Raw genomic sequence first — 22,499 nt, forward strand, 5'->3', positions numbered from 1 at the left:
TCCATAAATTTTGAGGCCTCGTCTGAAATCATAAAGAAAAATGTCTGATTCAAGTGTTCGATCCTTATTTTGGCGGGGAATAGCATGGAGTATTTGACCCCGTGATCCCATAGCCTTTTTTTGACTGCCACAAAGGTTTTGCGTTCCTGTTGCACCGCCACAGAAAAGTCAGGGTAAAGATGGATCCTTGCAGCGCCGAGACGGAGCTTTCCCTTGGCTCTGGTCGCCCTCGGTAGAGCATCTCGGTCTCGAAAATTTAGAATTCTAGCTATAATGGGCCGTGGAGGTGCGCCAGGCCTTGGTTTTACAATTAAGGAACGATGGGCCCCTCCACTGCCAACTGCGGGGATAGTTTCGGAGAATCTAAGAGTGACATCAGGATGTGTTCCACAAAGTCTTCCATTGGCTCGTTTATATTGTCCTCGGGTACCCCGACAATGTGCAGATTATTACGCCTCGAGCGGGATTCCAGATTGTCGTTCTTCTTTTCCACCGCCAGCATCCGAGTGGAGAGCGAGGATACCGTGGTACGTAGGAAACCCAGCTCATCTTCAGTGGCACCCACCCTGGTCTCTATTTCCGCCACCCGGCCATCAGTCTTCTCGATATGTGCCTTTATAGATGATATGGTGCCATTCATATCATCAAGTTTTGAGTGTAGAGTGAATCATCTGGGGCCGGAGTGGACTATGTTGTCGGTGTCTCATCCAGCGATTTGGTCGTTGGTTTAGCCGGGGTCTTTGTGAACATGTTCAGGGAGCTTTGTTTCATACCCGCGCCCGCTCCTTTGGTCATGGTATAGGTGGGAGAAAGGCTCTGAGAGCACGGCAGGCATGGGCGGACAAAGATGACTAAGTTATTGCCGCTCTGAGTGTAGAAGAGTATCCAAGGGCCCCCTGGTCAACTGGCCAGGTGGATTATTTTGGGATCACACGAGTGCGATATGTCCTTAGCGCCTCCAAGGGGTTGTGTGAGCGCCTCAGGAAATGCTGTACCCACATGCCACCAGTTGAGGGTCCTGTGCCCGATGTAGGGGGTAGGATAGTCCCATTTGGCTGCGTGCAGGTTAGGCGACTGAGTCGATTTTGGGCAGGGGCCGAGGGCGGGGTGCGAAGCCCGGCGGTCCCCCGAAGTGCACCGGTTCCGAGGGGCCATATTAATTTGTTCCAAAACACCAGATCTCAGGCCCTCCCCCAGAATGGTATTCAATAAGATGCTTGCGTGCCGCATAGGGCAATCCGCCCACAGCACCCACGGGTGTTGAATGTCTTTAGCTGGGCGTCGGAGTCCACTGGCTAGATTATGATGCAGACCATCTCAGGGGGGCTTTTCAGAACGATCAGATACGATTGTTTCCCAGCACAGGCAACCCACTGGCACCCCCCAGAGAACAGCCTCGCCGGTACCGGCGAACAGCACTTCCAATAGTGGCTAACGGGACCATTCAGAGGGTGTATAGACAGGGGGGTCGCTCACCAGCAGTGGTAGCCCTGTGGACCAAACGAATGCAGTGTGGGTGTCAGTGTTCAGTGCTGGACCGTGGCAAAAGAGAAATAATATGGGGCCCCAGCAGGGTGATTGACAGTATATTCACGTAACTTGGCACTTATGAAATTATTATTATATCTCAGTCTTGTCTACCTATGAATGCGCCGCCAGCCCTGGTGCTCCCCAATCAAGTTCGTTATAACGCAAGTAGAGGTGGGGAGGGGCTGCTCAGTAGGGGTTCTGCCATACGGCAGCCTGTTCAATATGGTGTCCACAAGCCAGTTGCGCGCCACCCGGTACCCAACCAGGCCAGACCACAGATTGGGCCCAAGCGGTATTCACTGCGCTCAAAGGGCCAGGGGATGGGGGGGCAGCAAGTGAAGAGGAGTCCCATCCATTGAAATAAGGGGATGCAGCCACCAGTGTTTATATGTGTATACGTGGGGGGCGACTCCTTACAATTCTGAGTGATGCCAGTTCTTGGGCCCAGGAGTCGCCCCCACAGAGCGCCAAAGCGGAGAGTATTCCCCGGCGCCCTCGGGCAGAGTTTGTTACCCGCCCCCAGCCGCCAATCCAGACCGCGGGGGGGAAGGCAATGAAGCCCCCGCGTCCGCAAGGAGCAGCACCGCTGCTATGCAGGTGCAACCCACCAGGGGGTCCCCTCTCACCCTCCCGGGGGCTCTTACCGTGCCGTGTGTCCAAGAATTGGGGCAGCCTGGGGCGGACAACCAGCGCACCAGTGCAGCCCCAACAGCAGTGCCGAAGTCCTCCCGGCAACTCAGCTCGAAGGGCGGGAAGGTTCCGAGGCGTCTGGATCACTTTTCGGGCTGGATGGCTGTGGTCCACAGTCCTCCGATCGATCAACCCCACAGCACCGGGCCTTCAGAGCCAGAGCAGTACCGGGGGGCACGAGCTCCCCAAGTCCAAGTATGGCCTCCAGTCACGTCCTCAGGGCCGCGGCGCCCCTCCCCCACGAGGGCCAGCCACGCTGTGGCATGCAGTGGACGAGGAAGCCGCAGGCACTGGAGCAGCGTGCGGATCGGGTTGGGCGTGCACAGTGCTGGCCACAGCCTCAGTCGCCACCTCGGCTACAGGGGGTCCTCCGATCTGCAAATTGGAGAGAGTGTGGTATGGGGGTTCCCACAGAAGCCACCACGCAGAAAGAAGGATTTACTGCCTGAATACGGTTATTTTTAAGTTTTAGTATTCCCCAGTCCGGAGCTCGGCGCTCAGGCTGCCAACTCCATTCAGCACAACAGCGCCCCCCCCCCGGTCACCCCATGATTTAAAACACTTGAGCCCGAGACTAGCACAGGACTGCTGTCCCTGGTAGGTGGGTATCACACCTCGCTGAATAGGAGGGCTTGTGTGGATGGGGCAGGCCCACTGCAGCTGCCACATCCCCTATCCCTGGCCAGTGGACACAGTCTCCAGCTTACCCCTACTCTCACAGCCCCATCACTCCCCTGAGCATGTTCAAGGGAATAGATGCCGGTGCAAATCACTTCTTGCCCAGGACCCAAGTGCCCCATATTTTATTTGATAATGTAACTATGAAACAGCTAGCTGATTCCTCTGAGTCACACATTGCGAGCGAAACACAATGCTGAGATTGGCGCCCAGGGCTCCTGACACAACAGCGGGCAACCAGTATTTCATTATGTTAAACCAGCTGGCTGGTCACAGAGGGGCATAATCTGGGCAAAATGATAAAATGTAATGACAGAAATAGTGCGATGAAATGTCCCAAGCACGTCCGCTGGAGGCCTTACCTTCCCCTTCAGCTGCATAGGTGCGGGGGAATAAGCGCTGAGCCTGACGTCCAGGATCCTGAGAGAGAGAGGAGGAGAGCGAGCCAGAGCATCTTATGACCAAGCCCCTGCCCAGGACACAGGAGCATCACTCTCCGCCAACTCCATCCATGGCACCCTGAGAACAGCGGGGGATGTCTGCAGCTGTCTCAGCCTCACTGTCCCGGGGGCAGACAATCACCTGTCATCTCTGTCTCGCAGGCGCTGTGCACAGTGTTCAATGTGGCTGTCCCAGCATGGAGAGGTGACAAAGGAACATGTTTGCCCAGTTCCATGCTTTCAAGAGCTCTGTAACTTTGCATGGTTTCTAAGCCACTGAAAAGTTACAGAACTCTTGAAAGTATGAGACTCAGTAGCTCCCACGGTCCGCCGCAGCCTGGGAAGCCATGGAGCTTCCATTTTTGCGTCTGTTGTTTTCAATATAGATAGGTGTCGCAAAGGCCAAGACAGGGGTCACAATGGATAGAGCTAGTGACCCCCAAATGGCGTCCCTACTCTCTGCCCTTAACCTGGAATGTGCGTACAAATGTGCCACACAGGAGTGTTGTGGAAAATCAAGTTTGGATGAATGAAAAGTCAGAGTGTAATAATAATGCCTTGCTTTATTCATGTGTTGTGCTTTTCTTCAGCTACTACTAACAGGATGCACCTGGGATGTAGATATTTATCTGCTCACCTCAGGGATAGTACCGGACGTGCATATGGATTTTGCACAAATGGAACGTTAATATGGAACTGCATAGGTGAAAAGGTACTTGAGGCCAAGGACTGGCTTGTGACCAACTTTATTTCACAGCAAGAAATGCTGAAAGCCCCTTTTACAAAATGAAACCTTCTACTTTCATCTGAAGAATTGTACCCTTCTGCATTGAGATACAGCACTGTAGAGAACTCTACTAATGAAGAGAAGTGGAGATTGTAAAATGCAAAGCAGCATTGCACCTAATCACTAATAATATTACACCATGCAAACAGTGGGGAGTAGAAGGCAGGAAAGCCAAGGATTCTGGTGCTATTTCTTAAATTACATCGAAAATATTGTCACGTTTTTCACCAGAGTATAATACATGCATTTGGAATTTCATGAACAAAAGTGCTACGTATTTCTTTTTCCAAAAATAATCAAAATCAAATTGACTGTCCTGTTAAGAATATACGTCAGAAATGTATTGTGATATAATTGTAAATTAAATTAGAGCCTGTTGTAAATACAATAGGTATTACAGTTACATGTGAGAATGTAACATGGGGATTCTAAGGCTGTTTACATTTACATAGCCAAGTTGGTATTCTAATGTAGCTTTGGCAATACAGGTTTTGCTGATTCTTCCTGGGAATGCTCTAGAGCAAGATTATTTCTGTTTAGCCTTACATACATTGTTGATGGGCTTGGGTTAATATCCCATGAGATTAGCTTGTCATTTGGAGATAAACAGATTCATTCATTTACCACCAAGGAAACACATAACAATCCCTTTAACAAAGATTATTTGTTCCGATCCCCCAATTAAAACATTTTATAAGATGCCCGCCACTCACATGGACGCATCTCAAGAGAAATATTCTTAGGGAAAAATGCATTTAACATTCCAAATAAGTCGCAGCCACAGAATTTCTGCAAAGATGCAATCTAAACTGATCACATGCTAGGAGCTTGGTATTTCCAGAGTGAAGCTTCAAATGCAGCAAAATTCGATGAAAGTATTACCTCTTGACATCACCTAGGTAATAAAGCCCACCATCTGCTGAGTCATGAAATGCTTTGCAAACAAAGGAGGCATGTCAGCCAACCCTATTAATTATTAACTGAAAGGCATGTCTGCAAACAAGGAACAAGGTTCAAGGAAAATAAAATCATTTAAACTCACATCAGAACTGCATTTTAAAATGGTTCTGGACATAATTCCACATCCATATGACTTAGAATTAAAGGAAAATGTGTTATGAAACCAAACCAAAGGGTCTCCTCTACAAAATGAGACCAAATACTAATGTAAATTAATAATTGATACAATTATATATTCATAAATAAGTCATATGTCATCGCATAAAGTCATTCTGCATGTTCCTGCATTTGTGTGGCTCATGTGAATAGAGAAATCCATAAATAATCAATATACCATGTAGCTACAATGATATATGGAAGAAATGTGATTGTGAGTTAAAAAATTGTCCGGAAATGCAGCCCCCACTCTTTCACATGTTCAGCCAGATTATCAGCCTAATAAAGTTCAGAGGTGCATTGTCTAGTATTGTCTGTCTGTTAAGCAAGCCAGTGGAAAGACTTGACCAATGAAGAAGTGTCCGATCATGATGCTATAGTGTGGGAATAATTCCCTTATGTAAGTAGAAACACAAATGAAATTAAAAAAGGGCTAGGATTTTGAAGTGTGATGAGAAGGGGAACCCCTGTTCCAAATGGATAAGTGCAGATCTTTGAAAATTTCCGGAGATGAAAGCGACATTATCTATGAGGAAGCTTGAGGCAGATTTATCTGATGCAGACCTGTTTTTCTAGAAGAGGAAGAGAGAGACCAGAAGGGACCAGCAGACTGGAAATTCCCTGGAAAAGCTTAAGGATCATTGCTGACTCTGTGCCTTAAATCATTATTTAAAAGTGGGTATGTACATTTCCCAATATAATTAGACATTGACCATTCCTCTGCTAAGTCCCAGCAGTGGGTGGAATGGGTGAGAATTCCACTAGGGGGAGCATGCTCTAAATAGAATGCTTGAGCGTGTAAAGTGGGAACTTCACTTTGCTTTCTCACAGTAGTCAAACCCAAAGCAGATTTGTTTTTAATAGGAAAAGATAACACTTCTGCACAGATAAATAGAAACACTTTTTAAATCAAAAGCCAATCAACAAAAAACCTGCAGGATTTTACAGGTTTAATACCACACCAGATTTGAGAAAGGGTGCACATTTCCATATCTCCATGAAAAATTGATAATTTGAGACATGTGAAAACCATAGATATTTAAAAACAGACATTGGGGATGAAAGGGAGCTTAGCTGTGCAATGTCGAGTTCCATAGAAAATTATATTAACTCCTCACTTATAACATCGCAAAGTAGGGTGAAGACCCTTCAACAGTCAGTGCTGATCTGTGAAATAAAGCAGGAGGGGGATTTATTCCTTTAGTAGAAACTCATAAAACTATATTTCAATATTAAGCAGATGAACCGCAACACTGTTCATTCTAAATTGATACCACTGTGTCCCTAAACACATGCCTAAAGATTCTGATGAAACTGACCACAGCTTGCATTCAATTTCTATGCATATGCTAGAAAACCACAGCATACCATCTACACATTGGGAGAACTAATTTCAAGCATATTTTACAGTAATATTTTTTTTTCTTAGTAATGTTTTCTATGCAACCATTCTCTGATACCTATCCTTGCTATTGATATTGGAGACAGTAAAATAATTTTAATTTGCTATTCAAACTAGTTTAATACACTGATCGAAAAACACTTATACATTAGGGACTTAGATTGTGTTGTTTAGAAATCACATTGTCCCATTAGAATTAGATTCCAAAATATACCTCCGCGTAAAGTTATAAAACCACCTTGCAGTGATTTTATTTGAATAAAATGAAATTTTGATTAATAATACAACCAGTTTCTTGTCAAAGAATTATGAGGTGGAATTGTATACAATGGGGTGTTTAATTAAGGGATGCAGCTTAGCAATAGTTATAATTGAATCTACAAAAGATCTGACAGTGCCCCGTTATCAATTATTGTTATGGTGCCACACAGGTGATGCAAGGCTTGTCACATGAACAATTTGTGAGATGCTGCACAAGTGGCCACAATTGTTCCTGTGTACTGTTTAAACATGTTCCCTAGATGCCTTACAATTCAATATAAAATAATTACAGTCCTTCAGAGTGACATTTGCCCCAATGTATTTTTTATTGGGTGAATTGCAACCATCACCCGCACATCTCAACATTATTTTAACCTTAATTTATCTTCTATGCATATACATCCTTTTGAGATGCTGTTTACCATTTCACCACTAGATGGCTACTTGCCATTCAACAGTGGCGTGAGCATCCACACCTTGAATTTGGCGAAAGCCTCGTGACCTGGATGGCCCCCAGTTAACTGGAACACAGGATTCACCACTATGTCACTTTTAATGCTCTGAGTCACTGATTCGTTTTCTACCTGTGTCTTTTACATAGTTCTTATTTATTTTGATTTTTGGGTGCAGGAAAAAGTGCTGCCTTGGCCAAAGTGTGCAGAATTTATTGCCATTTGTTTATATATATTAATTTTATTTTCTGCTTCTGATTTTTCAGAACATATTGAATGCATCAAGCATAGTCATATGTTCTCCAGTGTATGCTGTACAACACAAACAGAAACAATCTACTCTGCAGTACAATTCTTGACCGACTCCCAATACACTGCATCTTTCAAAAGAAATGTTTGTCTCAAGCTTCCCTCCTCCGCTTGCTCAACCCCACCTACTATAGCACCTCACCTGACATCAACTGGGTGTGAAAGGTATGAAATACTTGAAAGAGGATTGAGGTCATACTAAACACTCCGTAGGAGGTTAACATCATATGAATGGTGCTCCTTCACCCAACAGCAACCAAAACCCAACATTTCAAAGATAGTTAGCAAAGTACGAAATGGAAAGAAATTGTCCAAACTGTAGGACACATTTCAATGAAGTTTCCACAATAAGGGGACGGCATTGTGACTGGTAATCAGGGACGGTCTGTGCTGGGAGCAGAAGGGCAGATGCACCCCTGGCTGGGCCACAAGCATTGAAAATGCTGCTGGCGATGGCATGGTATTGCTTTGCTGCCTCCCCTCTCTGCATTCATTCGCCATGTATAACTAGCAACTGAGCTGGATAGAAATTTGCAGGCATGCAGAAGCTGGCTGGGGCTCTGTGAGGTCAGTTGCGGTGCATGCAACATTGTTGCTAACTAGGGTCTGCCTTTCCTCTGTCATGCAAAGGTTTAGCTAACCTTTGTCTTGATGTGCAGTGTGCTGTCTAAAGATGCTGTTGGTTATAGTATGAAAAGGTTTAAAAAATACTGAGTACGTGATTGAAATGATTTTTCAGGTGAATCCAGAACAATTTTGTACAGTGGATGGAGCCAAGCGGACCATTCAAAACGCATTAAATTCAGCCAGTTAAACTAATGTAGACAAAAAGTATGGAAATTGCAAACAACAGGCAGCAGCAACAAACATAAGGTAATCAGCAGCCTTATTATGAGACAATTATAACATTTGAAGTACTTTGAATACAGGAAGAGAGAGCGATCTGTGGGGGCTTGAAACCCTGATAATGGACTGACCATCACCCAATCGTACAAAGCAAAGGGGCCTGGGACTGGGCACAAAAGCCATTTTTATTATTTATTAAAGAGGAGATTCTGGACTTTGTGAATGTTTTATACCCTGTTTAATGCCCCAAATACTGGAGGGCCCTCTACCTGGCTCCTTGATGCAAAGAAGGATGTTGTCGACAACTTTGACAACTAAATGCATATCGAATCCATTAATCCTGTTATACATTCTCTGTCTTCAGTGTAGTGCATACAGTGTGTGTATTCCGTCTATCACACTATCTTTGGGGAATATATTGACCACATGAACTACATGAAGTTGAAATAAATAGTGATACGTTTAAGTGCAGGTATGACCACAGTCTCCTAATCAATCAAAAGTAATCAAAATAGGGGAGCACAGCAACATATGTTTCCTGTCACTCCACTCATTCAAATTGTGTCTCTATCACTAACCAAATGAATGGCACAATGGTTAGAAGTCACTTATCAGACATAATTACTGTTCACATATTTTTACCAACACTAAAATCTCTCTCCTTTTAGGGAAAGGGCCTCAATCAGGTCTTTAAAAATCATCCAAGTTCAAATTGCTTCAGGTGCCAAATTTGTCAGGGAAAGGATAATTTTATGAATGCAAAATTAGCCCTTTCCTGCCAAGTGTGAAAGCCTTGTAAAACCATCCAACTTTGGGCATACCTCTTAATCTTTTGAGCGCAGGTGAAAACAGACTATTTTGTTTTTAGTGGGAGAAACCCATTGAAATGCGTCGACAGGTAAGGGGCTTGGAGGGTTAGTGAACTGATTCCATGGCCGGTAAGACCTGCCAAATTTGTTGCAGTTGAGAGGTATGCTTTGGGTAACCTCTTTCCCCAGTCCGATGCACGGGCAGGAATCAAGGGCTCAAGCAGAGATTACCAATGTTTGTTCAACCCCAGAAATCTGGGCCGCCATTGGGAGAAGGCCTGTATAAGGTACTGATCCACTTCGCTCAGAGAGCCATGCTTACCAGACAATAGACTTGTCACTCGTTTGGGTTCACAGATGGTAGCCAAGTGAGTATAGATAATTAGTTTGTGCTGATTCATTGACGTGCCGCATGTAGGAAAAATAAAGAAAATATATGAAAATATATATTCACTTACCATTCGGGAACCGTAGTGTTCTCGTCCGCGTGTTGCTCTGCGTCTCCCAGGTTTTCCTACACGCAGCACCTCAATGAATCAGCACAAACTAATTATCTATACTCACTTCCAACCGACCGCACCGCAAATGTTTTCTATACAACTCATACCGGCGTATATGCACGCCAACTTTAACACAGCAATTGCATTATCAAAATAGGGTAGAAAGCCGACATATTGACAGACGTCTGATATACTACACTTGTGCTTTATTCAGTTCTAACACAACCGCCCAGTCCGATGCATGGGCAAGATCAAGGGCTCAAGCAAAGATTACCAATCTGTGTTCAACCCCAGAAACCTGGGCTGCCATTGGGAGCAGGCCTGTATAAGGAACCGATCCACTTCACTTAGAGAGCCATGCTTACCAGACAATAGACTTTACAGTCTTTTGGGCTCACAGATAGTAGCCAAGTAAGTATAGATAATTAGTTTGTGTTGATTCATTAATGTGCCGCGTGTAGGAAAAATAAAGAAAATATATGAAAATATATTTTCGATTACCGTTCAGGAACCGTACTGTTCTCATCCGCATGTTGCTCCGTGTCTTCTGGCTTTTTCTACACGCAGCACATCAATGAATCAGCACAAACTAATTATCTATACTCACTTCCGACCGACCACACCGCAAATGTTTTCTATACAAATCATACCGGAGTATATGCACGCCAAGTTTAACACAGCAATTGCATGATCAAAATAGGGTAGAAAACGGAGATATTGCCAGACGTCTGATATGCTATACTAGTGCTTAATTCGGCTCTAACATGACCGTCACCTCTCGATTATTCCTTGCAGGACCTAAACCTTTCAAAGCACAGTTGGGACAGTATAAGCAGTGATCTACCTACTTATCCATATTCACTATTATCAACTACAAAACAGAAACAGATTGGTAAGTTATTTCTCAACTACGGGAGACTAGTACTCTTGCCAAATACACTATGGTGGTGCAAAGTCTTGTTCTATCGACTCTGTGAGCTTTATATTTATGAGACTTACTTAATCCAGTGCTGATGTACTTAGCTAACAAGACATCCCATCCATACAACACATCATGTGCACACCATAGTGAGAGACTACGCTTTGAACACTGTCAATTACATAGAGTTGTAGTCATTTTTATGACCATCTCTATTTCACTGCAGGACTCAAACTGATAGGAGACACAATTGAAAGTGACACATAGTGATCTACCATATACACTATCTTTGTCCCCGTCAACTAACTATAGACTTTAGAGAAGATCAGTAAGTAAGAGTTTTCTCACCAGAGAGATGCTAACTAGCCCCTAATTCTATATCTATCCCAATAACTGTCCACCATGATTGCACTGACTCCAGTTGGTCTTATAATGCAGACTGAATGGTACTTTTTCTAAGACCTATCGGGACACACCGGGCTACATAGATACTCAGAGCAACAGAGACCAAGATAAGGTTAAAAATCTACCAGCCTGTCTTTATGGATAAGAAACAGAGTGAGAGACATTGAGGTATAAAACCCAGAGTGTTTTTTAGTCTTGCTATATCTTGGTATATTTTTACGGAATACTGACGCCTCTGGCTAATTTCCTGGAGTGAGTTGACTACCCCCACGAGTCATCCAAGGTAACAAAATAAGGATATTCCCGCACCTTTGAGATTGAGAAGAGGGATACATTAGATATTTCCTCACAGTCACAATAGCACTAATGGCTATCCTTTTTCTTTTTCCTATGGCAGCCTATAGTGAGAATAGTAAGCGTCCAATGGAACATGCATACCTAATTTTATTTTAAATTACTCAAGATTCACTATACCCCAAACACCTAGCATTACCAGTGACTACAACAACCATTATGTTCCAAATTAATGTTCACCACTAAAAGGAAAATGAACCGAACATGCTGAGAACTAGCCAATGCTGATAAGCGGAGGCATTTGTGTATAATTCCTCTACCACATAGAGCCATTTAAACTCTGTTATGATTCCAAATTACATACTTTACCAACTAATAAGAGGCTCAATACAGAAGAGCCACCCTTATTCTATGAGATGCTTAAAGTCACTGTATAGTGTGTATGTTTCTATTAGTGTTTAATGAATGATTTATGTACTGTTATTGTCTTATTGATTGATATATGTATTTTATCATTTTTTTAAGGTGTTTAGAAATAACGTTTTTTTCAACTTGTAATATTGATTTTGCATGTGCCACACTACAGGCTGCCAATCTCAACTGTCCTACCCCACTGTTGTATTAATTAACCTTGCTGAATGTTCTCAAGTTACTTTACTTAGTGTTTGACCTAAGGTCAGGGAGCGCATACGTGGAACTTTACGCAGGTCCCATAGAGAAAATACCATTTCTATATTTTATATGCAAGATGATGGACCCTAGTCTTAGTTTTTTTCTCTGGTCACATTAATTGTGTCCCCCTCACTAGAGTTACATTGTGTGTTCATCTGATTTGTATGCATTGATGCTTTAAGTATACTATGTATATTCAGACACATGTTTAGTATTTCTTGTACACTTAGCCCTTGGAACCAGGTTTAACATTACTCAAAGTCCTGATAGTCTTCGATTTATGATTCTACTTCATGAAACAGAATAATAAAATAAACATGAGAAAACAAAAGAGCAAATCAGAGGTTTAGTGCCAATACAAGTACGAAAAGGTCAGACTTTACAAATATTGAATATATGATAGCGACAAGAGCGAGAAGTAATAGAAATATGATACGAGAAAGAAAGATCTGTATCAATATAAAGACTAAGATTCCGGGCAGTAGACAAAATCATAAAGGTGAGTATGAGGAAACAGAATAAAAGATGGGGGGATGGGCAGGAGGGGGAATGGTACAAGCTGGGAAGAAAAGAACCTCAGATTTTGAAGCATTGAGAACAAGAAAGTGCTCAGACATCCATGTCCTAATAGCACAAAGGCAGGATGAAAGATTACTGTGAATAGCTAGTGTAAAAGAGGAGAAGGACAAAAAGAGCTGGGTATCATCAGCATAAAAGTGGTGAGATAACCCAAAAGAGATAATAATAGCAGCAAGTGCGGAAGGGATAAATGAAAAAAGAAGAGAACCAAGAACAGAACCCTGTAGAACACCATGAGAAAGAGGAGCAGACTCGGAGCAGGCATCAGCCCATAAAAAAATGAAGTATGATTAGATAAATAAGAGTGAAACCAAGATAGCACAGATCCAGAAAACCAAAAGGAAGAAAGTGACTTTAGCAGTAAAGCATGATCCACTGTGTCAAAGGCAGCAGAGAGAACCAAATGAATAAGATTAGACCAGTATTTAGAATAGCAATAAGTGAAGAGTCACAGACAGAAAGAAGGGCAGTTTCAGTAGAATGAGAAGGACGGAACCCAGACTGGAAATGGGGAATAATTGAGTTTTCAGAGACAAAAGACGATACCTGAGTATAAACAAGCCATTCCAGAAGCTTAGAAAGATAAGGAAGAAGAGACATTGGACAAAAGTTAGAGGGAGAAGACAGATTAGTAGCATGCTGGATTTCAAGAGAGAGAACAGAAGTATGAAGAGAAATTTTGAAAAGACTAGTAAGATAAGAGTTAAGAGAAGGAAATGGATCATTAGCGAGGGAGTGGATGGGCTCTTGAAAGAAGCAAAGAAGTGTCAGAATTAGATTTTGTAGGGAAAGAGGTAATAGCCATTGATAATGGAGCAGGCGAAGAGAAAGTTGTGGAGAAGGAGGTAGGGATGAAACACTCGCAGCATGAAGAGTAGCCACTTTAGAAGTAAAGTAATTAGCGAAATTGGAAACAGCTAAGGTAGATTTAAGAAAGTGATAAGAAGAAGGAGGAGAGAGAATATGAGAAAGAGATTGAAAAAGACGCAGACGGTGGGCCAATTGGGATTGCAAAAGGTCAGAATAATGAGACTGCTTGGACAAAAAAAGCACTTTGTCATACAAAGTATGATACGAAGAGGATATTAGTCAGAACGGGACTCATACCATTGCTGTTCAAGGCGACAAAGAGCTCTTCACATTGAACGAAGTTGTGGAGTAAGCCAGGGCTGAGAAGGTTCCATTCTGCAGCCATTACCGATGTTTATGTAGTTTTAGATTTCCCTAATATCAACAGACTTCATTAGAAAGTTTATATTTCAATAAGTATATTTGGTGATACATAGATTAGTTCATGAGAGGCCGACCTATCACCCTTCATATATTGGTAGCAATACTCTAAAGAGAACCCCTTCTAAGGACTTTCCATGAGGATTGTTAAAGAACAGTGATGTCATATGCAATATCATCAGTGATGTCATCAATGATGCCATTTGTGATGGCATCTTTGATGTACTAGGTATTAGTCAGAAAAGTGCACAGCAGGGGCACAAGGTATGGCTGCGTAGCTTACCATAAATGGCACATTTCTTTGGTTTTTAGATTTTAAACTGCAACCATAATATCCCTTTAATAACGTTTTTTGCTGAACTTCAACGGTTTGTATAACTGAAGATGTTTCATGCTGTTTCAGCATGCAATGCAAGCCATTAATATTTCCACTTTTAAAATATATGAAAGAACTATAACGCTACTTTAACAAACCTCCTTTTTGCAGTACATACTAATGTGGGCCACTTTTAGCAGCACATGCCGGGGATGCAAGTCATGGCTGACTTGCCTAGGGCGTGAGGCTCAACCATGATACCAGCTCCACAACCCACCCTCAATATCCACTTTACCCAGCCTGCATCCTGGTCCAGTGTCCACTATACCTCCATAATGTAATCAGGGCTACTTTATATGGTTTGCGGCCATGGCAAGCGGCTGCAATCCCTGGTGCATGGTCTTCAGCCATATTGCAAGCCTTGCCAACCAATCAACAGTAGACATTGGGCAGGGCAACTTAACCATAATTCACTTTTACCAAGGTTTTTCAGTGAATTGAAATGCTTTTTTTTTTATAACTGAAGATGTTTCATTGTGTTCCAGCACTGTATGTAAATTATTAAAAACTCCTCGTTAAAATATATGAAACAACTATAAAGTTCCTTTAACATATATTTTGCAGTACACATTGACATGTGTCACTTTGAGCAACACATGCTATGCCTGTAAATTATGGTTGAAGTTGACTGGGGCATGAGGTTCAGCTATCCCCTGGCCTCACCACACCACCCACAATAGCCACTAGACCTGTTGCAGCCTGGTTCAGTGCCCAACATACCAAAATGGGATGGAGGGCCATTATCAATGGCTTGTGGCCATGACCCATGGTCACAAACCGTGCGGCAGGATCTTCAGAGAGGTTTCTGTCCTCGTGAATCAACCCACTGTAGAGAATGGGCCTAGCCTGCAGCCTAGCCCAGTGGCCATGATACCCAAATTGTGGGACTGTGGTCCACTGCCCAAGTCTTGTCGACAAAGTCATTGGCCACACTTCCAGGGCCATGAGATTGATACATGTTGCCTGCCCCACAAATCAACTGATAGTAAACAATGACTATGGCCTATAGACATCAACACCTTTGTATCCCTTTATCCTGTACTTAAAGTGCTTTCAGATTATGAGCCCTACTCTTCTGGGGTTTGTTGTAGGGTAACTCAATATATTCTTCTTATTGAGTCTTTTGACAACTTCTTATTCTCCCCTGTAGTAAAATGGGTTTCCTGCAGAAAAGCCACCTCAGCTCACATTTTGCACAAATAATGCACCACTTTCCTTCTTGTAATAGTGAGGCCTAAGAGGAGAATGCAACTGAGTCCCTGGTTAGTCTTCTTCAACTCTCGCAAACATATTGCAATAGCACTGTATAAATGGACACCATTGAGCTATTCTAATCTATATTGTAAATATTTCTGTACATGCATTTACACAACAGATACCAGTGATCCAGGTATTGACTTAGGGGAAAGCAGATACAGGAATAAAACAAGTTAAATCAAGAAACTGAAAGAGCCTATAAACTTCAATTTCACTACTCCACAATTTCAAAGCTATCATTTCTCAGCACTGTTCCCATGACCATATAGTCGAAATGTCATTATTTTTAGACTCCTATCACAATTTCTCACAAAGCTCTCTAACTGTGTATTCATACCAGCTCACTAATATTTATGTCTTACATTTTGTTTTTGTAATGATTACCTGTGAGTAATCCTCATGTAGAAATGTCTATGATTGTATTGCTTAGCTAATGTGGAATGTCACCTTGTAACATCTCATGAAATAATCACCTTCCAAAATTAACTCATCTCACATTTCATTTTCTGGAAGTCAATATACTCTTCATCTAGAATGCCTACAGATGTCTTCTCCTGCCATTCATCTCTCACCAAATAACAGATGACTTTCAAAATACTGTCACCACCCAGTGTCTTTTCCCATTCTCCAGCTGATGTGGCCTTTTGTGCACCAATGCATAAACTCACTATCACACATTCTTCCTGTATTTCCTCAACAGCAGCAACATCCTCGGGCATTTTTGACAGAAAATCAGCAACACTATTCGTTTTCCCCAGGCAAATACGTAATTGCATAGTAAATACCTGGAAGCCTTCACTGCAACTTGGAGAACGTTAATGTTGCTTTATACATCCCGCCGACTAAAAGTACTTACATCAAAGTCTTGTGAATGAATATTCAGTTTATTGACCTCCTGACATATTGCTCAAAAGGATCACTGCCCCTAATATAGGCTATCCATCACTGAGTAACGTAACCGAGCATCTGCCACTTTATGAGACGCAAATTAGTTAATTCTCTCTTTGGATCCATCTGTTTAAGAAAAGCACAGTTCCCAAGCCCTTTTTTCTAACATCAGCAATTAGGATAGACGGACAACTGGCTGGACGACTGGCCTTCCACCCTGTTCAGTGCTTTCAGATGACTCTGATTCCTGACAAATGTATCATTCTACTTCATAAGATGTCACAAGGATGCATTACTTCAGAAAACATCCAAATTAATTTGCTTTGCTAAAGCAAATAATGAGTGATGTTCTTCTTTTCTGCTTGAGCAAGGAGCATCACTTACGACCCTTATAATATCCTCTGAGGGTTGCTACATAGTCCCTGAAATGTGTCACCTAAATATATCACTGCCTTAAGTCTATTTTCATGGTTGTTAAATTTGATAGAAAGCCTTTTTTAACATCTGCTCAATGGTGCCTTCAGCCTCTCATCGTGATATTATATGTTAAGAACATCAGCTCCTTGGTTTACCACAAACCTTAGACTATTGAAGCAGCCGTCTTGGAGGGCTGACAGCAAATGGTTCGGAGTTAGACTTGAAAGCCAACTATACAACAGACCTGCTTATTTACCAAAATGCTATAAAAAGTGCTAAGTCTTTCTATTACGTGGCTCACCTTACGTCTGCTGCCTGTCGGCTTATCAAGGTTGCTAAAGAGCTGACGATACCTCAAACTCTGCTATTTGATCCTTCTAGCTCTGAAGCAGTTTGTGATCAAATCAGCATCTTCTTTCAGGAAAAAAAGACCAGGAATGCCATTTGTGCAGTAAAACTGAGTGTTCCGAATACTACTGTGGTAGCATCTGACTATCTGGAAGAAGCATCTTCCACGTTCTCCTTTAATGCAATTGTGGAAGATGCTATTGCTAAACTGAAATCAGCGTCTTCTTTGAATCCTATCCCTTTACGCTTGATTGAAACTCTTCCGTCTGACTGTGTCTCCTTTTTCACTGCTGCTCTTGATTACTTGCTGACCCATGGGGTGATTCCGGAAAAATCCTCAATTTGAGACTGCTCTTCCTGATAGTGATTATCCCATTTTACTGTTACCCCTCCTTATGAAACTCATGGAGACTACTGTTACCCCCCCAAATCTCCAGTTTCCTAGAAACAGAAGGCCTTCTTCACCCCTGCCAGGCTGGTTTTCGCCCCCTTGCATGGGTACTGAGTCAGTCATAATCGCAATGCTCAATGATTTGGCACTTATGCAAGACCATGGAGCAGTCAGAGTTCTTATCCTCCTCGACCTTTCGGTGGCCTTTCATACGATTGATCATCTGACCTTGCTCCAGTGCCTTAAACAAACCGGGATGACAGACATACCTTTAGCCTGGTTTGAGTCTTTCCTTGCAGAGCGCCAGCAGACTGTGTTATTGTTTCATTTTTCTTCCACCCCTCGCTCAGTATCATGTGGAGTTCCTCAGGGCTCTTTCCTGTCCCCTTTATCGTTTAATCTATACCTGCACGATCTTGATGATTTGGTTTCCTCTCACAGCGTACGTTTTTATACATACGCCGATGATACTCAGTTGGTCTTTCGTTTGGGTGCCCAAGCCACAGACCACCCCCCTCATAACTGACGGAATGCCTGGCAGAAATTGAGGTCTGGATGGCAAAAAATTGGCTGAAGCTGAATGGAGAAAAAAACGAGGTCCTGGTAGTTAGCTCCAGTGACCCTCTGGCCTATTGGAATTCAAACTTCTGGCCAGATACTTTCGATCCCTGGCTTGTCCCTAGTAGCTGCGTAGAAAGCCTTAGGATAAAACGTTTGCCCTCGGGATCACAAAAGGCTCAAATTTCCTCAGTTTTCAGGGCAGGGTTCCTGAAGCTTAAAATAACAAGGAAGGCGTTGCCCTTTCTGCCTCCTACCCATCACTCTTTGGTGGTCACTTTCTCCACCATGGGCTCCCTGGATTACTGTAATGGCATCTATCTGGGCCACCCGGATTTTCTGGTCCGGAGACTCCAGGACCTTTAAAATGCAGCAGCACAACTGACTTTGGCGGCCCCTAGACTTTCACATTCCAACACACTGCTAGCCAAGCTTCACTGGCTTCCAGTTAGAAGCCGGATCAAGTTTAAGATTCTGTGTATTGTGCATCGCTCAGTCCAAAGTATAGGGCTGGCTTTTCTCTGTTCCAAACTTACTATGTATGTACCAGCTCGCACACTACGTTCCACAAGTAAAAGTCTTTTGGTGGTTCCATGTTTTCGCAGAGCAAGACTCGGAGGACGTTCTTTCTCCGTTCTTGCTCCTAATTTGTGCAACTCTCTGCCTCTTTTCCTACGTGAGATACCTGATCACCTGCAAAAGCTTTAAAAACTTTCCTTTTCTAGGTCCTTCTTTTTTGCTGCCTTCCTCCGGTCTTTCGTTTGGCTTCTCCTCTAGCGCCCAGACGCCTTCGGGCCAGGTTCCTCCTGCACTTAATACATTTAAATACATACATTCATCTGCTTTTTTTTACGGCTGCGATTCTTTCTTTTTAGTCCAGTCTCCTTTTTCATTTTCTTTCTATTGTATTTAAATGTCTCCATGGTCTCTCCTCTGCTTGTCTTGCCGCTCTTGTTTCCTTCTATTCACCTGCACAAGCTCTTCGTTTGCAATCCACTTATTGTTGGGTTGTCCCTAATCCTCCTTGTGCATTGTCTCGTTTTCGTTCCTTTCCCTTCTTGCACCACTCCACTGGAACTCTCTCTCTATTTAAATGAGTTCCTCCTCTACCTACTGTCTTTTTTGTCCCCGCTTATAGTCCTATCTTTAATCCCTGACATCTGCCTCGTGATTTGCCTCTGATATCTTCATTGAATGATTGTACTGTTTTGTTCTTTTAAATTGTAATGGCGCTTCGGCGCTTCGTCGAAAGTACAATATAAATTAAAATAGATGAAAATTAATACAAAATACAAATAAAACATATGTTAAAAACGGACTTGAAAAACATCTTACTATCAGATCGCCCACATAAACATTTGACGCACGTTACCATTATCGAAGAATGCCTTTTAGGGCTGGCCTCGGCTGACTCCATATCACTGAGGCTTAGCCCACACATCTTGGATGGAATCCAAGAATTCTGTTTTATGAAGACAACATTTACATGTATTAATGTATTAATTAATGCATAGGCATTGTGGGGCAGAACACACCTTGAAACACTTGTGTACAGGCGCGCTATAAATAGAAACCGTCCCCTTTCTCAGGTCCACCCTGAAATAGAAGATTGAAAGGCTAGTTAAAAAAGAAGACAGATAGCAGAATTATAGATGGAGCACAGAGGGGAAAGGCGGGTAGCAGGTGGTCCCATCAGAAGAGAAGAACAGTAATCAATGCTGGAAGATAAAGAGTTTGGTGGCATGAAAAGAAAGAAAAGTATGAGCGTGGCGAAGATTAAAGAGGAGAAAGTGACAGTTGCAGGTAGTAAGAGAAATAAGAGAAGAATAAGGAAAAGAGGAGTTAAAGAGAATGCATAAACTGCAGGGAAGCTGAGAAGGGGGAAGAGAAGAGAGGGATGAGGGGGAAGAGGAGATGGAGAGCAGGGAGGAAAGAACATAACTTCTGTTTTTGGATGGATTTAAATGAAGAAAGTGAGAAGCCATCCAAGCTTGGATGGAGGAAAGGCAAACAGAGACTTTAGCGTGAGGAGATTCTGTGAATTGTGAAAAGGAAAAGATATGCAAGTCATTGGCATATAAATGACAGGAAAGGTTGAACAAAGAAATAAGAGAAGATAGAGGAATAGTGAATAGCGAAAATAGAAGAGGACCACGGACAGAGCCTCGGGAACTCCACAAAGAAGAGTATGGGGAGGGGAGAGCTGGCCCGCCCAGGAGACCAAGTAGGAGAGACCAGAAAGATACGATTTGAACCATGCAACAGAAGAACCAGAAATACCCAAGGAGGAAAGCGTAGATATCAAGATAGGGTGATCGACAGTATCAAAAGCTGTGGAAAGATCAATTAGAATCAGAATAGAAGACAGTTTGTTGTGTTGAGCGGAGAGAAGAATATCTGAGCTGTGTAAAAGGGCAGTTTCAGTGTAGTGAGCAGGCCTAAAAACAGATTGAAGTGGGGGGATAAAGAGAGTAAAGATGAAGGCAAGACGAGATTTGAGAATAAACATCCTCTCTAGAAGTTTAGAGAGGAAAGGAAGCATCGAGATAGGTCTAAAGTTAGCCACGAGGGAGGGGTAAAGTGATGTTTTTTCAGATTAGGAATAACAGTAGCATGCTTAAAGAAGTCAGGGAAAACAGAGGAGGGGAGAGAAAGATTAATAGGAATAGTAAGGTATGAAAGAATCTGAGGATAGACTAGAGGAAATAATGTAAATGGAATAGGGTCAGAAGGAGAAGCAGTGGGATGAGCCTGAGGAAGTGGGCAGTGTCTGACTCAGTGAAAAGAGAAAAATCAGAAAAGAAAGGACAAGGTGAGGAAGAGGGAGAGCAAAAGATGAAAAGGAAGGTGGAAAAGAAGCACACAGATTAGAGACTTTATTGGTGAAATAGTCAGCAAGATCAGAAACAGAAAGAGAGGAAGAGTGAGTAGGGTCTGGTGGGCGAGGACATAGAATAGTATTAAGAACTACTATAGATGAGGATGTTGAGAAGTGGATACAATCAGACAGAAGTATTGAAACAACACAAAACGTCATTGCTGTTCAGGTATCTTGACTGTATTAAACAAAGCATACTCCACCAACAGTTGCATTTTGTCACTCCAACTCCCCCGTCCCTACCTTCCAAATGTTCCCTCCCCTCCTAGCATCCTAACAATAGTCTAAGTAATCGCAGATCCCATCTATCCCTATCCCCTCCTCCCCAACCATGACCTCCCCCTAGTATGATTGTCTTCGTAGGATGTTTTTCAAGTCTATTATTATAATAGTTAATATTGGTTATTTATAATGCGCTTAATACCCAGTGGTTTCTAAGCGCTGACCCAGGGATCGAACCTGTGTTGCTCCGCATCATCTTGCTTCCAAGGCAAGCGTGTTGGCCCTGAGCTATCCTCCCAGGACAACATGTCTCCTTTAATGATGTTTAAAATTTCTGATATCACAGGTAAAGGGTACTTCTCTACAACAATATTCTAGTTTAAGTCACATAGGTGAATGCAAACTCTGACCTTCACAAGGCTTTTTGTGCCACTACAACTGGGATGTTCACAATTACACTTTTATAGGTTTAGTATCTGTTTTTGTCATTACTCCAGCCAAGTCATCCTTGACTTCTTCTCTCGTTGACCACATAACATTTTGAAAACCTTGTTTGCTATAGGGTTATACCTTTCTTTAAGCACTATTGTGTACGAATAACCACTTTGTGCGAAAAGTATGTAAACATTGTGGCTTGACCTGTGCTGAAAGCAATATTGCTTCCAACCCAACACCTTCAGAGGCACTCCTTCCAGCTGAATGAGGCTGCCTGCAGAGCTCAGGGTACCTACAAGAACCATCCAGTGCTGCTCTATGGGCTAATCAGGTAACCTCTGACCCCAGAACCGACATCTTTGAATAGTCTTTCCAACCTCAGAGGGGCTTCAACTGAGCTGAGAGCAACATTGAGCTCAACACAACACCATCAGAGACACTCCTTCCAGATGAATGAGGTTGCCTGCAGAGCTCACACCACCTACAAGAACAATCCAGTGCCAATCTAAAGGCAGAACAGGTGACTACTAACCTCACAATGCCATTTTTGAATGGTCTTTCCATACTGAGAAGGGGCTTCAACTGAGCTGAGAGCAACATCGAGTTCAACACAACACCATCAGAGGCACTCCTTCCAGCTGAATGAGGTCGTCTGCAGAGCTCAGGGCATCTACAAGAACAATCCAGTGTCAATCTACAGGTGGAACAAGTGACGACTAACCCCAAGATCGCCATTTTTTAATGGTCATTACATCCTCAGAAGGGGCTTCAACTGGGCTGAGAGCGACATCGAGTTCAGCCCTGCTATCA

Source organism: Ambystoma mexicanum, chromosome 2q, assembly GCF_040938575.1.
Source record: "Ambystoma mexicanum isolate Mex_15411 chromosome 2q, UKY_AmexF1_1, whole genome shotgun sequence".
NCBI lineage: Eukaryota > Metazoa > Chordata > Amphibia > Caudata > Ambystomatidae > Ambystoma > Ambystoma mexicanum.